Here is a 6285-nt window from a genome sequence, read left to right as displayed (position 1 = left end):
ACCGTTGTCTATGAGCGGGTTTTTTGAACCTATAACAACGGTTTTTAAAAACCGTTGTCTTTTATTATTATTTTTTTAAAAAAATGATTTTTAAAAATACATATACATTACACTTATTTTTTATTATTATTATTATTATTTTTTAAAAAAAGGATTTTTTAAAATACATATACATTACACTTATTTATTATTATTATTATTTTTTTTAAAAAAATAATTTTTTAAAATACATATACATTACACTCTTTTATTATTATTATTATTTTTTTTAAAAAAAATTATTTTTTTAAATACATATACATTAAATTTTTATTATTATTATTATTATTATTAGTAGTAGTATATCTATATTATTATTATTATTATTATTATTAGTATATCTATACATATATACACTCACGTTACCCAAAAAAAAGGAAAAAAACCCAAACCCAAATCCTTTCACGTTCCCTTCCCTTCCGTTATCTTCTTTACCTTCCTTGCACCAAATCGCTGTCAACTTCCGCCTGAAATCTGAAATCATTTTAGGGGTTTGTTGCTCGCACCCTAAGCTTCATTTCAAGCCTTCAATCGACACTTTTGAGCAAGAAATAGAGTTTGACGAAGTGTGTTCGCGAGTTGTTTTGCACGATTTCTTCCAATCCCAATTTCTTCAGTTTCTGACCGATTTTTCGCCATTTCTATGATATTTTGGTTGTTTATAGGTTGGATTTGAAGCTTGGAACTATCCTATTCCAAGCCCTAATTTTGCAGCTGGTTTCACTTTTTCGGGGAGTTTCTGACAGAGTAGCGCATTGTTCGGATTTCAGATAAGTTTGGATTTGAGTTGGACAATTTTTTTGCTTATTTTCAGCTTTTAACTCGATATTTTAGTTCGTTATCGTGAGGTTCAGTGGGCTGCTTGGAGTTGAAAAAGTATCCCCTTGATTTATTTCAAATTTTATTGCAATTATTGCATTATTATTGATATATAAATCTGTTATTCTTGTAGATGTCGAATTATTTAAGTGTGATGTTGATAGGAATTATTGTTTCTGTTACAAAGTTTACATATATGTATATAGGTACATCTTTGAAAAAGATGGAGGATCAAAAGGTTGTCATTGTTCGATTTGTCATTGGCAAAAGGTATGTTTTTTCTGCTCTGACCTTCTTTCAGCATTTGTATATGCACTAGATTGGTGTTGCTCTCATTGGAGTTTTCTAGAGTCTAATTTACCATTAACTGTTCATCGTCGGCACATAATGATTTAATTGCCACAATCTTGGGAATTAGCTCCCAAATGATTTGATATTTTTTGTTGTATTCAAATTCCACTTCCTATGTTGCCTCATTTTTCTCATTTTGTTTGTTACTGCGATAATTAATCATTGGCATGGTCGTTTTTCCTAGACTGTACATGTTTATTAATTCATTACCACCTTTCGAATGTTGGTTTACAGTGAAGATTAACTATCTTAGTATTATATTAAATGATATTTTTTTCAAAAAAAAAATTGACTGTGTTAGTTTTCCTGTCAATTCGATGTTTTGATAATCTTTGGCTGTAATGCATATGTATGGATTCTCCCACACTCCCCACCTCGTCTCTTATTAGTATATAATTGTTTGATTATAAATCCTAGTGTCATGATTTTTTTGATGCAAAGGCGTGTTGGTGCTAGTACTCAGATCCTGCTCTTCTTCAAATGGTCCTCGCTCTGTTTATTGCTGGTTTTCCATTTTGTTTTCCTTCTTCTTGATCTCCAACAGGTTGAATTGAGACGGTCTTTTAGTGAAAATTTGATGACCCATATTTTTTTTATCGGTGCCAAAGGAACACTATCAATCTTTGATTTCATTCTTTTAGTTCTTTTGTTCGTACTCAAATTATTTTGTACTGAAATATTTCTGAGAACCTTTGATTAGAGTGGGTTTGTACTTCATATATATAATTGGTTGGTGGATCCTGATAATGTTAGATCAATTCAAGAAGACACGGCGAAACCATTGCTTGAAGCAGAATAGGTAGTTGTGGCTACAAAGGAAGCCCTTAAATGGAAGATTGCTCAAGCTACTGCCAAAGACTTCCAGTCCTGGACTGCCAAAGTGCTTCGAAGTGTATATATGTGCAAAGATTTGAAATTTCAAGAAGGTAAAACTTTATAATTACTTTGAAAGTTTGAGTTTTTCAATTGGGTAAAATGTGATTATCCTGTTAAATCTATAGTATATCTGTGATATAAACAGTAGGTCCCCGCGGATTCCATATAGGATTCATTTTGATATAACATACCCGTCAAATGAAAATTTAAGTGTATATATATGTTGCGGTTAAAGAAGACGTTGCTGCAATAATACTTGCTTAGTGTGGCATGCTTTCTTGTTTTCGTTTTTGTTCTCGTTCTGTTTTTTTTTTTTTCAATTTTGTCATTTTTTCCGTTTTTATTCAATTCCTCCTCTGTTTTAGACAAATTTGGAGCAGCATTGATGGTGGTACAATCCGATATCAGTGGCAAAATAGCAGTAAGATATTCTCCATAATTGATATATTCTTGTAGGTTAAGTTGATGTCAATTTTTGTTGGATGCCAAGGCTGATGTTATCTATTCATTAACTTTTCACAGGTTGGAATCTAAGTAATGTTAATATTTGAAATACATTTTAGGTGACTTTTGTACAAATTCTCCAAACAGCAGGTTCAACGAGGGTGGACTCAACTACTTGGGCAACCCAAGCTTGGTGCATGCTCAGAGCATCTTGTTTATTAGATATTTAATATTCTATAATATATCCCTTTGCTGTAACATATTAAATAAATAAATAAATATATATACATGGATATATATAGATTTCAGCAACCCTAATTTCTCTTGATATCTGGATTTTGGATAATAACGCTTGAAGAATTAGTTTCTGTTCTCATGCCACAAACAAACGTACAATCAGGATTTCTGGTACTTTTTAGTTTTAATGGTCGAGGAAGAGTAAGTATTTTGTGTCGAGATTCTCGTCCTTTGTCAATCGCGATCATGATGCGGATGACTTCAGGCATCCTCTTGATAGACAAGTAATTTCTGAATCTGGTCGCCACTTTTATTTTGACAAGATGTTTCAATTCATATTTTGAGATTTTCTTGTGTTGTCTGTGTTTTTCATGTGGTTTTTTAGTCAAAATACGTTGCTTTTGAGAGCAATTACTGGGTTAAACGCAATTGGAAAAGCTTTTGTTGGGTAAAGGAATTTCTTTCTGCCGTGATACTTTGTTTTACAGTTTATTTGCTAGTGTAAACTTGAGAATGACAGTTTGTTTCCGATGATTTGTTTTTTTAATGCAGGAACTATTGCAGAGAAAGTCACGCTTCTAGAGAATATAGGGATATCTGTTCTTGTAGCTGAAAATAAGATCATCAGATTCAATAAACACTAGTTCTTCTACATATAGGCCAGATATGGACATGTTTGGATTCTGATAATTAGAATATTGGTCGTTATGGATGTTCTTATGCGCTCATATATTGGCAAAAAATATTGTAGGAAGATTCTCGTGGGTTCTTTTATATGTTTTATGTTTTTCATGCGTAACTAAACTTTGACTAAAAGATTGTGCCTACAGGTTTATGCAATGCCGGTATTTGACTTGTTTGAGAGGACGATTTTGAAGAGATTTAGCATCACCCCTTCTGGATTTGTGCTGAGCGATGTAGGTGAGAATCTTATCATGGTTTAAATATTTGCAGCTTTTACCCTTTTCATTGTTGTGACATTCCCTTTCTTTGGTGATCTTCTTGGATTCTTTGTTTGATTTGGATTGACCCAACTTCTTACTTTGTGAGCCAGCCCTCCGAATTAATACTCTGTTTATGCTTTGTGAGCCAGCCCTCTGAGAAGTACATAAAACATACAAATTCTCATTTACTAACTTTTTAAGATATATAAAATAAAATACTAATTAATAAATATATCTGTCTGTGTATATACGTAGCATTGTGATACTCTCGTGATTCACGTAAAACTTCCTAGGATTTATCCAAGTACGTGTTTCATTTCCCATTGGTGACCCAAAACAGGATGTCAGGTTTCATGTGGGAATTATTTGGGTATGAGATTCTTGCTCTTGCTCTTGCTCTTGATCTTGCTCTTGCTTTATTGCTGTTTTTGGAGAATATCTGAATTTGTTCCTTTTCTGGGTGGTTTTAAATTTCGTTTTTTGTGTTTAATTTCAAATAAAAGCTTTAAGAAATGTTGTAAAAGACATGTTTCTATGGGTAGGTGGATACGGGTTTGCATAGAAGGGAATTCTCCTGATTTTCTTGAAGCATGGAGTTTACAATGTGTTCAGAATTTAATTTATTTGGCATTTAATTATATCTAATATAACAAGGAACTTAAATTTATATCCTAGTTAGCACAAGCATTTTCATGTTTGGCAGCTTTGTAGATTGCTAATATATATATACACTGTGGGGGTGTGAGTAGATCGATAGCAACACTGAAAAATTCGATGTGGATGGAGATGGATTTATAACTCCAGATGAACTTAGAATGCTTAGTATTTGTGTTTATCCCTTTTAAGTAACTTTACTTTATGCAAAGAACCAAATATATAGAGACATCATCACAATCATATGCTACGAGGTTGGACTGATCCAATGCTTTAAAAATAGTTGACGTTGCAATATGTTATGACATTAGACAATCAGCATGAAGTATCTATTCTTACACCATTCACAAAATATAAAAAATTTGTGAAAATATGTTGTCGTTTGATTTAAATTAAAGCCTCAACTTGTGCTCTTTTGTTGCATGGTAGCACACGTGTCTGAGGAACTCGGTTGATCCGCAAATATCGACGAAGATGGGAAAATCAGCTTATCAGAGTTCTGTAGTCTTCTAAGAGCTTTTTTTGTTTTGAACATTTTTCTAAGATCTTTTTGGTGGTTGTGTTGCTTGACTTTTGTTTTATTAGTGTCATTTGTAGTCATTTTATTGGTTGTTTTTGAATTTTTTTAGAGTATTGTAAATATTATTTTCGAACGTTGACAAATTGTATATTAAATTTTATTTTTGAATTTTCTATTTTAAATTATTTGTAATACTAGCTATTTTGTATTTAAATTTTTTTTTGTTTTTTATCTAAAAAAAGACAACGTTTTTAAACCGTTGTTGTAGGCTTTTTAAAAATGTTGATAAATATTGTGTTATTAAAGGGGTATTCAAAGACAAAACCGTTGTCTTTGAAAGCAAAGACATCGGTTTTACAACGGTGAAAAACCGTTGTCTTTGACTCTAAAGACAACGGTTTTTCACCGTTGTCTTTAAGCACCTCCTTTAACAACATAGTCTTTAACAACAATTTTGAAAGGCCTACGACAACGATTTTTCACCGTTGTCTTTAGCCTTTTTTCTTGTAGTGATAGTAGACCTACTGTCTCAATATGAAACAATAATACTTTGCTTACTATGTAATCTCACAACAATTCTGGTCACAAATCCGTGATCTGATCATAAGTCATATCATATTCTTCAGGAATTAAAATCAATTCAATCATCACTACCACAGTTTAAATCATACATACTGCTTCATCTTTGGTAGTTTAGTAAAGAAATCTATCAAATCATGATCTTATTTCAATTCTGGAGTTCCTAAACTGTCATTGAACCCATCTGGTCCATGCTTTTCAACTTCAATTGAAACTCTCTTTATACGTTTAACTTCTAAAACGTACAAATTTTGTTACATCTGTTTTCTTTATCCGAGGATAAAACAATTATTGGATGAATATTGAATTCATGGTTGTGCATTTCTTTCAGAATCTGATATCTCTTTTCGGAAATATTAAGCACAATCATACAATCAATCACAATATAATTCACCCATTCAAATATGCAATATCTCAATCTGACATTCTTTGCGGAATTCTAATCCCTTTGATTTACTTTCTATGTTTCTTTCATCTTGTGAAAAAATCTGGCTCATTTCCAATCGAAAAGCATTCTAATTGGTTATATATTCAAACCAGAAGACAAAGAAATCTGAATTCAATTGATTGAATGCCTATCTCATTCCTCATTTCTGTTTCCCAAATACAGGTAAATCATATATTCAACCCATAAATCTGGATAATATTCTACTGTTTCTATCAGTTACGAGACAAAAATCTTAAAATACGCTGAAATTTTCATCAAAGGATTAATAATTCTCAAAATCAAAAGAAATAAATCAAGATTGAGAAAATCTCTCAATCCAGGTCATCCAAAATCAAATCTTCTGGATAACAAACTCTGCTAAGTGAAAACAACTC

General features: G+C 31.8%; 1 long non-coding RNA gene across 4 annotated transcripts; it reads left to right on the top strand.

Moving 5' to 3' along the window:
• Positions 1-427: 427 nt before the first annotated feature.
• Positions 428-5009, top strand: LOC140867206 (uncharacterized). Of its 4 annotated transcripts, none has more exons than XR_012145077.1 (9): positions 437-605; positions 705-1128; positions 1963-2135; positions 2451-2506; positions 2649-3050; positions 3152-3214; positions 3319-3513; positions 3597-3687; positions 4794-5009. It is a non-coding gene; the product is annotated as an uncharacterized lncRNA (long non-coding RNA). The 4 variants fall into 4 exon arrangements; XR_012145076.1 differs by having other exon boundaries at positions 3319-3527; XR_012145078.1 differs by having other exon boundaries at positions 428-530; positions 3319-3687.
• The last annotated feature ends 1276 nt before the right edge of the window (positions 5010-6285 follow it).

The sequence above is a fragment of the Henckelia pumila genome, chromosome 4 (assembly GCF_033568475.1).
Source record: "Henckelia pumila isolate YLH828 chromosome 4, ASM3356847v2, whole genome shotgun sequence".
In the NCBI taxonomy this organism is placed as follows: Eukaryota; Viridiplantae; Streptophyta; class Magnoliopsida; order Lamiales; family Gesneriaceae; genus Henckelia; species Henckelia pumila.
The sequence above is the reverse complement of the archived record's forward strand: the minus strand, read 5'-3'. Positions and strand labels throughout refer to the sequence as shown.